Source organism: Rhamphochromis longiceps, linkage group LG20 (genome assembly GCF_057381845.1).
Source record: "Rhamphochromis longiceps isolate RC_006_pf linkage group LG20, R_longiceps_female_GT1.1, whole genome shotgun sequence".
NCBI lineage: Eukaryota > Metazoa > Chordata > Actinopteri > Cichliformes > Cichlidae > Rhamphochromis > Rhamphochromis longiceps.
The window spans coordinates 17,554,184-17,569,628 of record NC_140576.1 but is presented as its reverse complement, the minus strand read 5'-3'; the positions used below and the strand labels follow the sequence as shown (position 1 = coordinate 17,569,628).

At 40.6% G+C, this 15,445-nt stretch overlaps 1 protein-coding gene and 1 long non-coding RNA gene across 7 annotated transcripts in view; one reads left to right on the top strand and one right to left on the bottom strand.

The window, feature by feature from the left end:
- Positions 1 to 15,445, top strand: part of myt1b (myelin transcription factor 1b) — a 149,612-nt gene that overhangs the window by 38,797 nt on the left and 95,370 nt on the right. The window lies entirely within an intron of this gene.
- LOC146645164 (uncharacterized) lies at positions 10,947 to 12,302 on the bottom strand. Its single transcript, XR_014909087.1, has 2 exons — positions 12,021 to 12,302; positions 10,947 to 11,940 (listed from the first exon to the last, which is right to left on the bottom strand). It is a non-coding gene; the product is annotated as an uncharacterized LOC146645164 (long non-coding RNA).

Genomic DNA, 15,445 nt, shown 5'->3' with positions numbered 1-15,445 from the left:
AAATGGCAAACTTCATGTAAATGTATGGTCAATAATAAAAACATGAAAGATTAAATGAGCTGCCTGCATGAGACAGAGCAGGTTGAGTTTGATTTTGTATCATTCACAACCGTCCACCTTTCCATGTGCTGTCTGCCTTCTTCTGACCCTTGTACATCTAAAGTTCACAAAAAGAAACCTGTGAAAAAATATTTTTGTTTTTCAGTTTTTTACCCCATTGGCTTAAGAAAAATATAATTCACCTCATCAATACCTCCTGCTGATGTTGTGTTTCACCAGAAAATGTAGTTCAGCTCTGTCCTCTTCATTTATCCCTTCAGCTCAGAAATCACATAACATGGCTTGTATGAAGCTGAGCATTATTTCCTTCTCCGGAACATATACTGTATATAAAAGATGATCATATACAACATGACATCACCTAGTGGTTTTCAACTTCTTTTGGAGCCGGAAATGGCCATATCTGAATGTGGAGGGTTAATGCTATCCAGCTTGGTTAGCAGACTGCATTCCACAACCCTTTTCACTGTGCCTGGTTATAAACGTAGCTTTTAATGCTGCTATGTTGGGTTTACGTCAGGGGCGATTTTAGCCCATTTTGGGGGGTGCTAACCTTAGAACACCTGTTGTGTGTGTGTGTGTGTGTGTGTGTGTACAGAGAGACAGCCAGGTTCATAATGGATATAAGAAAGTTTTTTTCAAAAAAAGGAGCCACATTCAGGTAAAAGTGTAAAATCAAATGACCTGTGAATCAGGAATAATATTGGATCAGTGTTTCAATATTTAGATATTTTATTAGATGTTCATGTGGTTTGGTTATTTGCCTTTTGGTTGAAAGTACACTGAGAGAGGACTTTTTGTTAGTGATCTTAATAGTATTTTTTCATATTAATCTAATTTTTCATCTAATTGAATACAATCTATTTGTGTATGATTGTCAGTCCAAAGAAGGAGAGAGGAAAGAGGGGAACGTGAGGAGAAAGTACAAGGTCAGGAAGAACCAGGTAAGAAAACAGGCAGGGAATAGTGACAGGCACAACAGAAACTGTTAAACTGACAAAGAGAACAAACCTGATTTTACTCACACAATCTGGAAGTTGTGTTCTCCCTATATTAAAGCTGCTATACAGAATCTGCAAAACAAACTGGGTTGAAACATTTTTGACCCTCTTTAACAACATTCCAACATAACATTATAATTGATTGGGGAGATTAAAATTAATGATATATTTTTATGTGGTTCAGCCAGAACTCTACTAAAATCTCAGCCAGTAATAGGTAAGCCAACTTTTGGACCGTCCAGTTGTCTGTATGACTGCCGCAGTACATACATCACATTTGCACCCTATCAGAAAGTGCCAAACGGTGCCCTGGTGGAGTGAGGAGCTGTAAAGAGAAGCAGAGTGCTCTGTTTATATTCTAAAAATGTTTTAAGCTAGCTTGTTTCAAAGATTCTGTACTGCAACTTTAAATGTTTTCCAAAAGCACACATACACTTATCAGTGCTTCTCAAACTTTTTACAGTGTGTACCACCTGATAAAATGTCAAGCTCTCCCAAGTACCACTATGAAAGCATGAAACTCATAAATCAGCACAGTGTGCTTTAAGGTAGGAGCCGAAAAGGGTGTAGTTTGTGTGTGTGAGCACCTGTGTGTACACCTGTGAGCATGAACGCGCTTGTTTTTAAAAGGTTCCTACATGTAATGACCTGTTAGAGGGTGTGGGGAGCCACAGCCCCGTCATTTATTTGTAATAATTGATGCTGTTTTGGGAGTGTTTTTGTATGTATCCAAAAAATGCAGTCAGTTTACTTTTTACTCACTATGAGCATCATTCATTATTCTCCCCCAGTAATTAAGGTCAGAATATGTATTTTTTAAAATTCCAACACATTCTTCTTTTGCAGCATTTAAATAACCTTTATCAGATTTGATGGTTTTGTTGCAGACTTTTCAAAAAAGTGTTTTGCATGTCTTTCACAAATGTGGGGATTAAATTGTGTTTAAATGTGCAAAACAGTGATGTCATGTTTTGTGACGAGGACCCAGGTACAGAGAGACGTGATGAATTTAAGAATCTTATGATTTAATAAAGAAATTTGCAGACTTGCACAGAGATGGTAAAATTATGATGACCGATAGCAGAGACGAAGATAACAGACGACGAGGACAGGGAGGAACAGGGGTTTAAATGCACCAAGGAGACATTCAGAGACAACTCGGGACGACTGGAGACATTTAAGAATGCAGGGACTGACAGAGACGGGGAAGACGTCTCATCGTGACGTGTAAAGTTTATCTTGCCTGGCTGGGCAGCTCTCTGGGTGCTCAGCACCCCCAAAGCTCTGATCCTAGAATCGCCCCTGGTTTACGTTTTTATCACAGGAACCATGGGACTGACTTACTTTTGTAAGCCGTAAGAGAAACTGCACTCCTGCCTTTGCTTCAGAACTGGAGTTTTACACTTAATGCTAACCCACTGAAAATACACCATGATTCATTTTATTCATCCCTATTGAATTTGTCAAAATGTTTTTTAATGGCAGCCATCATCAGAGGAAAATATCTTTTGTAAGAGAGTGTGGTTTGTTCTTTCAAACAATTAATAAATTAAAATCAGATGAACTAGAGAACAAAGTGCCATCTATGAATGCGATCTTCCAAGATGAAGCCTGGATTGATCATAACCGGAGTGTATCTGTCTTATTTGTGAGACAGAAAGCTGCAAAACGTGTCTGCCGAGGCACAGCTTTACATATGTCCACAAAATCAGCTAAAGCGTTTAAAGTCCAGCTGAAATGAGATGACTGCTGTCCTTTGATAAAAATCCTGCCCACACAAACCAAAACTACAAGCCCTAAACAGCAACCACATAAGCTTTCCTAAAGTTTAATCTAATATGAACAAGCACCAGGAAAACATTTAGCAGGTAAAAGCACACCACTAGTGTCGGTTTGCAGGCTTGATATCTTGCAGGGTAGCCTTACTTTGCCTCTCTTTTCTCCTGCTGGGAGCAAGCCTGTTGGAAAGGAAGAATGAAAATTTCCCCAAAGCCCATTGTTCCTTCCATTTAATAATAACACACTATTAATAAATGTCAAGATCACTCTGACATACTTTGTGGCCTCAGAAAGAGATGAATACATGTAATTTTACTGAATTATTGAACAAATCACATGGCACATGGAAACACAGCTAAAGCCTCTGTGTTTCTGTGTGTGTGTGTGTGTGTTCAGTTACCTGCAGCGATCAGAGTCATTTGTGATGCCTGAATATGCTGATAAATAACGTAGTACCATCTCCTGTTGGCCACTCAACTCAGCCCCTACAGCCTTAACACCTGCCTGCCAGGAAGTACATGAAGGTCACAGTGAGGGTATTGTGTGTATGTGCGTGCATACAGTATCTGCCCCGCACTGATTGGATTGTGATTCAAAAACACATGCACGCACACAATGAAACACACAAACACTAACTAAAAATGTAAGTTTAATGGGTAAAGTCTGGAGTGTCTTTTCTTACCTGTCACCTCTTGTTAGACTGAGCCGTGACGACTGACCTTGATCGTCTTTCCGAGGGCCGTTGCGCTGAGCGGCGTGTAAGCGTGTGTGTGTGCGTACGTGCCGGTGGCCATGTGTTCATTCAGGGGTTGGGGCTGCTTCACCCTAACGATGTGGCTGTGAAATCAGGCCGGAGCCCAGCGCCATCCCTTATTACGCCCCTCCAAATTCATTTGCCACGTCGGTTCTGCCTGCTCAAGGATGCGCCACACGCCTCTCTACCCATGTGGCTTTGTTTGTACCTGCCGTTAGTCTACATCTGATGCATAAGCCAAAGTGGTTAGTCTGACACAGGCATGCATACAAGTACACATGTTAAATCCCACCTGGATAATCTTCAGATCAGAGATATGATCTTTTATGATGTCGTTTATATTCCTTAAATGGATTTTTCTTTTGTAGTTTTGTTAAAACATAGGTGTTAACTTTAGGGCTACACTAATATTAAGCACATTGTGAACTGTGTTAATGCAGAGCTTCCCAGTAACTGTTTAAGCTATTTTAATGAAAACATGGCTATTCTTTCCATTTTTACCAGGTACTAGCAGTATATTCATGGAAGTATTACTAAAATAGCTCAAAACAGAATGCACTGCTATTTGAAATTGTATTATTTCACATTTTTTCCCTTTTTTTTTTTTTACTCTGCAGTAACTTCTGCTACGGGCTTGTCTCTACGTGTAGTTGAATGGGAATTTATTGGATTGGATTTTTGACATTTGAACCTGTTAGACAGTCATTGGTTCAGGCTACAAAAGTTGCAAGTCATGACAGCTGCTACATGGATGCAGCACCATCCATTTAAATCCAGATTAATGCAACTAGGGACAGCATTCACTCATACACAGTAGCTTTACTATTTAAGTTCATTTTGATGTTGATGTAGAATTTTTTTTTTTTTTTTTTTTACCAAAGTCCATTTATTTGTGTACGTACTTTGGTATTAAGTATTGAGTTACACTGTTGTTTTGTGACTGTCAAAGACAGCTTGTGCATCGTCACACAAATGAAGACTAAACAAAGAAAATAGTCCATGTCCAAATTTAAATCAAAGCTGTACTGTAGTCTTACCTCAGGTTGTGTCAACAAATGTCAGCTGACTGACTCCCCTTCCTCTGTCATATATTGGATCTGGCCCAAGTTGGCCACATCAGTCAATGATTAAGGCAAAAAATTGTAGGTTGGGGGTGGGGTGGGGTGTCCTTCTCTTGATGGAAGATGGAACTGACACATATCCACATCAAGGATCTTCCCTCATGACCTTGATAGAATAGAATAGAATAGAATTCAACTTTATTGTCATTGCACATGCACAGGTACAGGGCAACGAAATGCAGTTTGCATCCATCCAGAAGTGCTTTAGTGATATAGATATATTACAATATATATTAGCAATAATATAGATATGTGAGTATATTACAGAAATGGGTCTATTATGGAATGTTATAATGTACACGGTATGAAGTATGTTGTGAATATTCTATAACTATAAGTATGTACAGGCTGTAGTGAGTACAAGCTATGTACAGGATATGAACAGGATATAAATATGAAAAACTATACAGAATATGAAATAAATAACTTTACAGAAATCTGAGATATACAGCTATACAGAAATGGGAACTATGCAAGTTGTAAACAGTTGTAGGATTAAAAATTATCGAATGTACAGAATGATTATTTACACAGAGCTATACAGTAGTGCAGTTAAGATAAGTGAGGGTGTAGATAGTTTCTACAGAGGCTATATAAAGTGCTAGTGGTTGTGAGTGGTGGTTCAGTCCATGTTATTATTGTGTTTGAGGGTACAGTTGTCCATTGTGGGTGTGTGTATGTTCAGTCCATGAGTTGATAGACATGGCGATAGCCTGGTAGCTCTAGCATGTAGTCTGTGGACAGCAAAGAAAGCTGCGCTGTCCTCTGGTGACAGCAGGAGTCTGTATTTGAATCACAGATACAAAGCTTCCTGTAGCGTGCCAACAATCACCTTTTTTACTCTTCACAATAAGGCAGCATTAAACATGCAGCACGAACGTGACGTGTGGCTGATACGCAGGGCACGGTCTGCATGTCGTAGGTTCTCTCACTCTGTGTGTTATCTGATCCATTGCTATCTTGTGCATGTGTGTGAATGAATGTCTGTGTGTGTGTGTGTGTGTGTGTGTGTGTGTGTGTGTGTGTGTGTGTGTGTGTGTGTGTGTGTGTGTGTGTGTGTTGCGTCTGCCTGTGCAACAAACAGATGGTATCATAATGACATCATTGCACACTAGGGTTATGTTCTCCACGGCTCAGAGCAGGAGGAAGAAATTAGGAGATGAGTGTTTGTCGATTAATCTAAAAGAGACACAAAAAACCGAAAAACCCAGAGAGCTTTCCAAAACATTTCACTTCAGCTCGCCCAACTAAGCGCCACCCGTATATTTCACCTCGCCTGGCCTGCTGCTACAAATGTCAGCGCTCCCAGTTAACTGGACTAGAAATGATCTGCCTCTGTCTTTCTCTGCCTCTCTCTATCATGTTCTCCTTCATTAGTTAAGGGTGCCTGAGTTTCTTTTTAAGAGCATCTCTTTTCCCCCTCCTTTTCCCCCCCTTCCCTTCTCTTCTCATCTTATAGGAAGGAAACGGGGAGAAACCTGTCACCACACAGCATTAGTATGCTCTTTTCATATCTGCACCCCACACCCCTTTCTCTATTCCCTCCCCCTCCTTCTCTGTCCCTGCAAACATAAAAATAGTTTATGCCTCTGACAAGAAAATGCCTCTAATCCTGAGGTTTGTTGGAGAGCAAACAGACGCAATTGGCCACTTATTATTCTGTGTAGAATTTTCTATGTGGGGTGTTTGTGGTATCCATGGCAACAAAGTAGGGTGCACATAGCCCCCCACCCACCCACCCCCCAGTCACTGAGCAGAATGGGAGAAGAGAGGATGAAAAGAGGCGATAAAATAGCACACTTACTGAAATGCACGGGGCAAGCTATAACCTGTTAGTTGAGTATCTGGGTGTGTGCGTTCACTCTGAGTGTGTGTGTGTGTGTCAAGTTTATGATGGTATTTGCGCACCTGCCTATAGCTGTTAGCTTTTGCACAATCAGAGTTGCATTTCTTTGATTGCATTTCTGTTTGTGTGTCTGTGTGTGTGTGTAAGAACTCAAGCTATTACAGAAAAAGACACAGGTGTACATTTGTTGTAATGCATGTTTATTCACTTATAGATTCAGATGCCATTATAGTTAAAGCTTGCCTCCAGCTGGGTTGGATGGCCTCTTTGTGTGCATGCGTGTGTGTGTGTAAATGCCACAAGGAGATAATCTTTGCCATGACAAGTCCTCTTCTCAGTGTGCTCCTTCTTTTCATTGGCCTACGCAGGCCCTGCCACTCCATCTAACACCGTGGAAATCAATGAGAGCCAGTCGGAGAGGTGTGAAGATTGAGCTGCGGTCAAAATACTTTGCATGCTGAAAACTAAAGCAAATGGGAGGGGCAACAGCAAGAAGTTGAGCCACTGGTTGTGTTTGCTGAAAAGAATTTGCATTGTGATTTCATCTAGGTGAAAATATTTCACCACTTTCTGTATGCAATTACATACATATTTAACTGACTTTAATTGATGCTTCACTTCTCTCCTTTTTATGAGATCTTATGTTTTGGTTGTGGTTGATTTGTGATTGGTTGATATGTTTTTGAAACAATGTGTCGCCTTCTCTCATTTATTCTCAGACCCTGACCTCTTCCTCCTCAATTATGACCAAGTATTCTTTTATTCAGCGCCTTCACACAGGCAAACAACACATCGTTAATATGGGGTCTCTTAATCTGAGATTATACTTATAAATAGAAAGACATCTTGACTCATGTCAGAGTATCCCATTTCAAACAACTTGAAGTGTTTACTGTAACCTTTAGGATAATTTCAAAGAAAAATACTCAACCTTAATGGCAATAGCAACATCAACAAAGAGGGAAACCTGATACAGAGCATCCTGTGGATCCAAGTAGAACCAGTATACAAATGAATCCAATGTTCAAAATATGTCTTAAATCAAGCACTTCAAATTTGCGATTTTCAGTTCAAAGGTAAGTAGCACTGAGGATAAAATATTCCTTGTTCCTGTATGTTTTTTCAAAGTCGTACCAAATGGGAATAGTCTGAAGTCAGTGAAGAGAAACCATTGCTGTGTGTGAGCAGTGAGTGTGTTTTTCTTCATTTGATGAATACAGATTTGTGAACACTGGTGTTAATAATCTTATTTAATAATCTAATCTGTTGATTTTAAAGGCTCAGCAGTGGCAAATTACACTTTGGAAATCTATAGGCGAGTATGTATGAAATATGAATAAATAGATGTGATTTAGGTTGGGGCTCCTTTCTGATCTCAGTGCTGCGATTACAGAGCAGATCACATAACCTTTGAATCTGGAGTGCGACGTTGCAAAAAAAGAAAAAAAGAAAAATCAGAAGGCAGTATCGTGTTGATGTTCCCAGGTGATTTCCCCAGCTGTGTCTCTTATCCGGTAGCTGCACAGCATGTTCCCTTCGGTTTCCTGCTCTCATCCTCTCAGCATTGTAATTGAAGATTAATAGAACTACGAGCCCTGCACAAAGTGTATAGTAATAGCCTAGATTATTCAGTACCTACTTGTAATCTCTGACATTCCTCTCATGGTCGATGTTGGCTGACTGCAAAATGGGCCCGAAGTGAATGTACAAGCTTTAAGGGATAGATGTGGTGATATTGTGGAATTATATTATTGTTGATAGCTCTGATTATCAATTTTTTTCGGAAAACTACTCCAACACCACCCTGCTACTTAAATTATTCACCATACACTCAGACAGTGCCTACATTGCTGCTGGTGACCGTGTTAATCTGAAAACTGTACCGTCTATCCAAATTCAGTTCAGTTCAATTTGGTATAGGGCCTCTAGGTGCTTTATATTGTAAGGTAAACACCATACACCAATATAGAGAAAACCCCAACAATCAGACAACCCTCAAGAGCAAGCACCTGGCAACAGTGGGAAGGAAAAACTCTGGCAGAAGCATGCTCAGGGAGGCGTCTTCTCCTGTCTTCATGCCCTCACCAAAGCTGGTGAGGGCATGAAGACAGGAGAAAAGATGCACCGTTGAAGAGAGCCAGAGAATAACACATAGTGAGTAAAGTGGAGTGTGTTAAGTTCTTGGGGCTAATGGTGACAGAGCAACTGTCCCAGGATTCCAACGCAGTCTGGGCCATCAGAAAAGTCCAACAATGCCTCTTTTACTTCAGGAAACTGAAGACAGAAATGCTTCTACATAGACCAGGGGTGGGCAACTCCAGGCGTTGAGGGTCGGTGTCCTGCAGGTTTTAGATGTGTCCCTGATCCAACACAGCTCATTCAAATGGTTAAATGACATCCTCAACATGTCCTGAAGTTCTCCAGAGGCCTGGTAACGAACTAATCATGTGATTCAGGTGTGTTGACTCACGGTGAGATCTAAAACCTGCAGGAGACCAGTCCTCGAGGCCTGGAGTTGCCCACCCCTGACATAGACTGTTGGTCCATTTCTATATGCTGACACACTGTGTGGTTCTTCAGTAGTACAAAGGCAGAAGAGGAAGCCATCCAGTAGGTTGTTAAAACTGCTGGAAAGATCATCGGGACAGAGCTGCCAGATATTACAACCATCTCCACCTCCTGCTGTTTGCAGCGGTCACTGCATATCCTCATTGACTCTTCTCACAGTGCCCATCACCTGTTCTGACTGCTGCCATCACGCAAAAGGTTCAGGTCCATTAAAGCAAGAACAGCAAACAGTTTTTTACCCATATCCAGTCAAACGTCTTAATAGTTCCCCTTACAACTCCCCCTGGCATTACATTACATAACCTGCACTGTAGGTGTTATGTTCACTGTTTTAACTGTGCCATTTATTTATTACTTATTCTTACAGTTTTTTCTGATTGCGTAAGCACATTTTTTGTAACTATTGGCTAATTTTGCAAAACTCTTCACACAGATAAGAAAACCTGTCACCCAATAATCAAAACATTGTAGTTCTCTTGCAAAAGCAAACACAGCTAGATTAACTCTTCACACCTTCGTAAAAATGGTGTTTCCGTATCAAACAGTACACACAAGCCATCATCTACTAAGCACACAATGCGCCAACTGCACACTGATGGTATGAATACAAAACACATCTGGCTTTTGCTTTCTCTGTGCACAAGGTAGGCTATGTCAGTTTGAGCTCATACTTCTGTCATAGATCCATAAGCATAGAGGGATCCAAACTTCAAGTACTGGTGTTTATTCAAACACATCAAAACAAACACAAGTGTTTATTTCCAAGTATAGGATTATTTGCAATCGCCATAATGACTATATGGGTTACTTGGTCTGCAGTGAACATGCTTCCTCTGCCCCCAGCATCTGGTCATCTAGCAATTCTGTAAAGTAACAATTTCAGTATTTTTACATCAATGGTATTGGTGTGTTTCTCATTGGCATATGGCAGTGCTACAAATCTTTGTGCGAAGTGACTGTGCTAACCGATTCTCATTTCAAGATGTCCTTATGGTACTTGCTACAGTGTAGCGGCTCGAGTTAGGCTGGACCCGTTGGCCAGCTACCCTCAGGGTCATTCCACGGTTGGTTACATGGTCCACTATTGTAGCTCTGATGTCATCAGCAATTCTATTTCTTACTCTTCCTACCCTTCCTCTCCCCCCTTCTCGTCTTCCTCTTGCTCCTCCTTGTCCTTGTCGTCCTCTTCATCCTACTTCTTCACCTCCACGTCCTCTTCCTCGGCCTCCTCTACTTCTCACTCTTTCTGCTCCCTCCATTGTACTCCGCACACACAGCTTACCTGTATTATAGTGCTTAGGCTGATTGCAAAGTGAACTAATTATCTAAAAAGGTTTTCACATGTGAAAGTGTGCCAGACAGTTGGCAAATTAGTGTTAATGATAGCCATACATGTGTATACTTTTGCTAGGAGTGTGTTGGAAATTTGGTAATTGAGTGTTGTGCAGTGAATTGTGCCTACAGTTTTGCAAAGTGTGTGTTACAAAATTGCAAACTGAGTGCAAAGCAGTTTTTGTGCTTGTTAGATTTGTATTGTTGATTGTCATTTATGCTTAGAAATATTTACTTATATATGCTTAGAGTTTTGTAATTAGTTGTAGATTGGTAGAGGGTTTGATCCTTGATAGTCTGCAAACTTTGTGTGTATTAGACAGCACTTTGGGAGCATGAGAGGTCATACCGTGTCTTATTGTTTTATGGTAGGATTAACGTAGTTGCGTCTGTTCTAGTCTAAGTGCTCTTTGTTTAGATGAACTGCAGGACTTCCTCACCGTGTTATCTAGGATGAACCATCTAGGGGGAGGGGGAGGCTACCCTCTTCCTGACCAAGGATGTTTGACCCTTTGATCAGCAACACACACACACACACACACACACACACACACACACACACACACACACACACACACACACACACACACACACACACACACACACACAGGCAAGGTACTCTTTGTGTGTATGTAGACGTCATAGGTTAATGAACTTATGCATATTCATGTAACCTCAATAAAAGAACAGTGGTACGGGAGAACGGACGAGAGCAACTGGGGTCAAGCGAAGGAACGGTGCCTGTCCGGTTCTCTCCCGTGCACGAGAAACATGAAGAAGCTTGCCTACTTGTGTCTTGCTTTGCAGTGTAATTATATTGCCTTCAACGTTCCAGCGGATGGGTTCAAGCTACAAACCTATCAGTGCTTCTAGTTTTGCAAACTCAGTGAGTGGTTTTGCTATAAGTCTGAATAGTTTTAGAGATTGTGCTACAGGAATCACAGTTAGGGTTTAAGCATTCAGAAAAAACTGTAATTGTTGTTGTGTCACGGACGAGAATGCGGTGGACTCAAGAGCAGACTCAATTTGCTTAGAACTGTGTATAATTTATTGAAAAGAACAAAACGTGAACGGAACTGGGTTTAACAAAAACCATACGCAGAAAACTAAAGGAAATCCGTGGGCGGAGAAACCGGCGTAGAGCACGGGGAGACTTCTAACGGGAACTTCTGTAAACACAGGGGAGAAATGTTACTGAATGGGAAACAAACGAGTAAGGGACAAAGGTACGGAGTGCCAGTGAATAGTCTTGGGCTTACTTGGCGACCCTAGTCATTTAACGGGGAAAAGGCTGCCAGGGGTGTATTCCAAAGAGGGTCAAGAGTGGAGAGTCCGGTCCAGATTTCGAAGAGATGGAGAATACAGACTGAAGGGCAGGCTGAGGAGAAGTGGAGTATATAATCCTCGGGTTCCGAGCAGATGGGAGGACAGGATGGAGACCAAAAACAGCACTACTGGTGAGTGCGATGGGTGGAGAATCTGAAGAATACAGGAAACAAAAACATATTAACCCAAGGTCCAGATATACAGAGTCAGAGCTCAGAGGAGGCCGAGTTTACCACAGATGGTAGCAGGACGAACTGGCGAGGAGTGGCAGGCCGTGCTGGCTTAAAAACCCTCTAGGTGGAGCCCCGGAGATTGACAACAGGTGATGAGCTGGCCAACTCCACTCCCAGGGACAAATGACAGGAACCTGGACCACGCCCAACCAGACACTCCCACAGCATATGACATGTTGTGATTTTGTTTTCATCTTATGGAGATGCTATTGTGTCTCGTTGTTCTTGTCACAGTGACATAAAATGTAATTTAACTTTATTAATTGAAAAAGGTTATCTTGTATGTAAAACTACGTTGTCCAGCTGCTTAAAAACATCACCCACACAAGTCTACTTTCAGGTGTGTCAATTTTGTGTCAGACTACACATTAACTGCCTTGTCCTGCTGCCCATCAAGATGCCAAATTTTTCTGAAGAAAATAGTTTAAATACTTTTGTTCACTTTTTCATGGACAATATATAGATAAAAAATAATACCAATTTTTTCCCTTTGATTTTACACCACCTACAAAACAAGGATGTGGGCTGTCTTTTAACAGGCCTTTCAAAAAATGATTTTGACCCACCTGCAAACAGTGCATCTGGTGGCCCTAAACCCTCATTTCACCCCTGTTCTTAACCCAAAACCTCCCACTGATTAAAGCTGTGAAGTATCCTGCAACACAGGACATGAATCAATAAGTGAATTAGACTCCACTTTCAGCTTCCTCTCTAGCCAGCCGGCCCCAAAACCAGCTGCCCAGGATAATGGGCCTGGACATGGAGGAGTGGGAGTGAGAAAAGGAGGCTTGGGGACAAAGAGGCTTTAAAGATAGTGTGATATACTGCTGTGGCATATTATCACTATATACCAGTCCATATCCAACAGCCCGTGACACTGGCAGGGTGCACTTTTTTTTAAAGCTAATTCATATTTCACATTTCCTTTAAAGTAGATGAGGATACTACCAGTGAACTGTCACTATCAGAATCTTAGCAGGGTGCTGGTTTCTCACCATTCTGTTTTGATGTGGTCATTATTATTATTTTTTTTAAACTATGGAGACATCTTTTCTGCAAACCTCTTAATACTGCAGATCTTTCACGAAATCATTTGTCAAGCAAGCACTGTGGCAACAGTGTTCTGATTTTATCCCCTTTTCTCACTTCCTTCACAGAGGTATTACTGCTCATGTGCTAAACTCCATCAGCTTTCATTTAGCAGTGTTTTAACCACACTCAATGTTTTTCAAGCATCAGATACAACCTCTTACTATTCACAATCCAAACTACTCTTATTAAAATGTGTGTTACTACTGACTGAGAGTTAGAGAACAAGAGAGAAGAGAAGAAGATACCACTTTCACTCAGATAATCCTGTTCCCCAAGTCAGGTAGAATGTGGAAAGAAAATGGAAATGAAAGATGATGTGTTGTATATATTGTATAATGCTAGGATAAAAGAGAATAGAACACCATCCACTTAAATTTAAATACATGTTTTATAATACCAGCGGTCATGCATATAGGCACATTTTAATTTACTAAGTTTCATTTCAGTCGTCAGTGGGATGTAAAAATATGCAAAAAACATGTGTAGAATATCCAAATCAAATTTTTTAGGGATTTTGCCACCATTTTTTCTGCAGCAAAATGCTCACATAAATTTAAATTCAGAATTATTTCAGTGCTATTTCTCTTATAACATTATAATGTCTTATAACCTAACCTAATTGTGACCACGAATACTGAAGTCTGCTCTGCACCAATGCAATAATGTCCATCACTGTAAACTGTACCACCATACTGGAAACTTGCGTAGTCAGCATATAATATTTATCATAAACTTTAAATAACACAAAATGATGATTTAATTCGTTTTCAAAACTCTACAGCCTGAGTAATTAAATCTCATTGAAACCCAAATAAAATACAGCAGCTTTTGCTAGCAAACCAATTGTGTACCAAAATGCAAAGAACAGTTTTGTTGTGATACTAGTTGAACTTCCAAAGATTAGTCTGTTTATGGCTGGTTTGTAGTTGTGCTAGCTAGATGCTGAAGTACCACTGTGTACAGTTTTTTGACATGTGCAACATGGATGCAAGACAGGGATGAGTTGGGAAAAAGCACAAAAAAAAAACTTGCTTTGTAGCATTTTTTATTAAACTATCGAGCAAATTTGGACTTTTTACCTATTGTACCTCTGTGTTTGTAGGACTGTATTTCCTCAATACATCAACATATTCACATTCTGTTTTCCAGACATGTGCAGGAAGCCCTTGGCCACTGTCACACCCAATTTGAAGTAAATCAGACACTAGGGGTCACAACTCCGTGAAAGGTCCTGAGGCACATGTTTTTGGGGCCTCATTGTGCTGGAGCAAACACAGCACAACTCAGATTCTCTCTCTCTCTCTCTCTCTCTCTCTCACTCACTCACTCACTCACTCACACACACACACACACACACACACACACACACACACACACACACACACACACACACACACACACACACACACACACACAAGGGAAGGGCAAAAAAAGTACCACATAGCAATAATTAATTATAGCAGTAGCATTTGTCTAGCTTTTGATCAGCACCATGAACAGCAACCACATTCAGGTATCAGGGGAATGGACATATTTATTTAAGCTTATACTATAAATCAAACCATCTTCTTCAGCCAGATTACTACTGAGTATGGAACAAAAGGAAGCAAACCAGCAACCACATGTGCTTATAGACTTTCTGAGAGGGTTCTGTAATAAAAAAAAAGCACGCTCAGAATTCCTCACTCAATAATTGTTTCCAGGTGGATCAGCTTCTAGATATATCACACATATACATTACAATAGGAATGTATATGCTACTGCAAAGACTAACTATACACCCATCAGAACTCCATCTTTTGGGTCTTGTGCTCAGCAAAGTCACTGACAACATGGCTCAAGTCCTCTATTGAGCACAGTTCTTTTACTTTGCTTGCTAAACATAATTCACGATGCTGCTCTGCCAGCTAACTACTCTAAAAGACACTTCCTGATAAACAAATTGTTGCATAGTTGATGTCAAAAGATCAAGGACATTTTGCACAAATGTAAGGGAGTAAGGTCAGGAAGTAATATATTTCCCAGCATGTCCCTCTGGCATCAACATTTTTCAGAAATGTGCCTATTTTACTTAATGGAGTCTAAAATGACAAATTAAATATTATGGAGCTAAAATTGAATTCATAAAGAAAATGCATACTGCATTAACAAAAAAAGGTAGGCTTTGGTGGACAAGATAGAACCATGTATTAAACATATAGTGGAATTCATAACTGTACTGTCACACTGTCTATATTAGCATCCAAGAATCTGTTGAGGAGAAGCTTCTTTGACAGTCATTTGGTCGTGGGCCCTCCTTCCTTTAAGGCCCCTGAGGCATTGCCCTAGCTGTC